This window comes from Chinchilla lanigera, unplaced genomic scaffold, assembly GCF_000276665.1.
Source record: "Chinchilla lanigera isolate Chin_1 unplaced genomic scaffold, ChiLan1.0 scaffold00067, whole genome shotgun sequence".
Classification (NCBI taxonomy): domain Eukaryota; kingdom Metazoa; phylum Chordata; class Mammalia; order Rodentia; family Chinchillidae; genus Chinchilla; species Chinchilla lanigera.
This window is the reverse complement of record NW_004955468.1, coordinates 10,201,259-10,204,396: the sequence shown is the minus strand read 5'-3', so window position 1 is coordinate 10,204,396 and position 3,138 is coordinate 10,201,259.

Sequence of the window (3,138 nt, the reverse complement as noted above, 5' to 3'; positions counted from 1 at the left end):
AATAGATGTCCTTTTTCTCAAATTGATAAAAGCTATCAATGACAAACCAACAGCCTACATAATACTGAATAGTCAAAAATTTAAAAGCTTTCACTCTAAAATCAAGAACAAGAGAAAGATGTCCAGTATCACCACTCCTATTCAATATAGTTCTAGAAACATCAGCCAAAGCAATTACACAAGAGATAGAAATAAAAGGAATATGGATAGGAAAGGAAGAAGTTAGATTATCTTTATTTGCAAGTGACGTGATACGCTACAGAGAGGACCCTAAAAACCCCACCAAAACACTTCTACATTTAATAACCAAATTCAGTAGTGTAGCTGGATACAAATTCAACACTTAAAAATTACCAACATTCCCGTACACAAATAACAGACTCACTAAGAAAAAACACATTTCACAATGGCATCAAAAAATGAAGTATTTAGGAATCAATCTAGCAAAGGAAGTAAAAGATCTCTACATTAAAAACTGCAGTACTCTGAAAAAGGAGATGGAAGAGGATATCAGAAAATGGGAAGATGTCTCTTGTTCTTGGGTTGGATAACCAATATAGTGAAAGTGGCCATACTTCCAAAATCGTTATACAGATTTAATGCAATCCCAATCAAAATACTATTAGCACACCACATAGATCTAGATCAAACATACAATAGTTCCTTGTAAGCTGTAGTCATTCTATGGTGCTTTAGAATTGCTCCTCATGTCTATGCATTGATATGTATCATTTGACTTTCTCTCTGCCCATTCTATTTTTTTTTTTTTTTTTTTTTTTTTTGGTACCAGGAATCAAACTCAGGACCTTGCAATTGCCAGGCAGGTGCTTGTGTCTACCTATTCTAGATTCTACTAATAACTATTCCAGTTTTATTTTGAGTTTTTTAGCTTCCACATGTGACATATAATATTTGTCTCTCTATGTCTGGCTTATTTGATCTATGTTGATGCACTTATTTATACATCTATCAACGCACATGAGAGTTTCCTTTCTGTGTCTCAGAACATAGTAATTTTTGCTCATTTGATAATGGTCACTTTGACTGGGTTGGCATGATATGTCATTGTGATTTAGATCTTCAATTCCCCAATGGCTAATGATATTGAGTATTTTTTCCTACATTTGTTGGCCATTTGTATTTCTTCCTTTTAGTGATGTTTACTTAGATCATTTGTCTCTTTTTAATTGGATTATTAGTGTGTCGTCTTGTTGGTTTTTGAATTTTATATACTCAGGGTATTCATCCTTTCCCATGTGAACAGTTGCCAAATATTTACTGATTTTCTATAGGTTATTTTCCACCTGCTGATTGTTCCTCTTTCTTTAAAGAAAAGTCTCACTATGACAGAGTCCCATTCATCTAGTTTTCCCATTTTTACCTCTGTGTTTGGGGTCCTATTCAAAAAATTTCATTGCCTATACTGATGTCTTGAAATATTTCCCTCGTGTTTTCTTCTAACAGTATCAGATTTTCATGTTCTGCATTTAGGTCTTTGATCAATTTTAGTTATCTTTTATACAGGTGAGATGTAGGCCAACATTCATTCCTCTGCATATACTCATACTTTAAATTTCTAATTTTCTCAGTATGACAAAATTGAAATTTTGTTGAGGCTTATAGCCTAATATAGCAATTGTCCCCTGTGATGATGAAAGTAATTTGTTCTTCAACTGCTGGATTTAATGTTATGTCATCTAAGCCTATTTGCTCTATACTATTGATTACTCTGATGTTTCTTTGTTTATATTATTTGTCTGAGTGATCTTTACATTGATGAAAGTGACATGTTAACGTTCACCGCAATTGTCTTATATCCTATGTTGGTCAATTTTCCAACTGCTGAAATAAAATAAGTGACATCCACAAATTAAAGAAGGAATCTATGGCCATACCAACCTGAAAATGCCTGGTCTTGTTTAAAGCAGGAGAAGCTCATTTAGCTTGTAAGTTTCAGGTGTTTCAGTCCATTATTCAGCTCCAAATCCTAATACTCATGGCAGAATGCATTGTAGAGCAAAGCTGCTCCCCTCTTGATGGCTAGGAAACACAACTTAGGGAAAAATGCCAGCCACAGGTACCCCTTCCAAAGACAAACCCTCAGTGACCCACCTCCAACTACTCCCTACTTCCTAACAGGGCATTCAGCTATGAACATCACCAAGTATAACACCCCCCAATCAAATCACCCATGCAAAAGTCTTAATACAATTAAACTGAAAAGGTTACTTAACTCTTCCTTTAGAGCTAATAATGTTTGTTTTTCAAAACTGGGTACTCCAGCATTAGAATGAGCATATAAAATTAAGGTTTCTTGTGGAATTGTGACCTACATTATTAACTGGTGACTTTGTCTCCTTACAGTGTTTCAATTATGCTGTATCTTAATAGATATAAGCATAAATACTACTGCTTGTTTTTGGTTTCCATCTGTGTTTAATATATTTTTTCCTTTTTAGTGCAGAGGATTAGACTCAGGGCCTTCACACTAAGCTACATCCCCAGAACACCTGCACATTTCTCTGTCTCTGTGTCTCTGTGTCTCTGTCTCTGTCTCTGTCTCTCTCTCTCCCTTTCTCCTTTTCTCTTTCTTTCAACTCAGGGTCCTGTCAAGCGTCCATGTGTGACTCGAATTTGTGATACTCCATGGTCAGCCTCCCAAAGTATTGAAATTATAGGTTCAAACCACCAGGCCCTGTTTATGTGGAAATTTTTCCATCTCTTCATTTTCAGTGTATGTGTCTTTCCTGGTGAAGTGAGTTTTTTAAGTAGCACATCTTTGAATCTTATTAGTTTTATTCATTCATCTCCTTGATATTTTTAACTGACATTTTCACCCATTCAGATCTAAAAATGTTAGCTATACATAAATATATACACCTACTAATTTTTGCAAATTTTCTCCTTGGTTTTTATTTTTTATTTTAAAGAGAATAATAAAAAAGAACAATAGCAACACACAGACATCACAGACATAAATAAAACAAAACAAGAACATTAAAAGTGGACCAGGTTTCAAAACAAAATGATAGGAATTAACAGTGGTTGTTACATTACATATTGTTATCTTCAAGTACGTTGCTCAGATTACCAGATGTAAGAATAGAAGATTGGTCAAATCATTAAAGAGAATAAAAA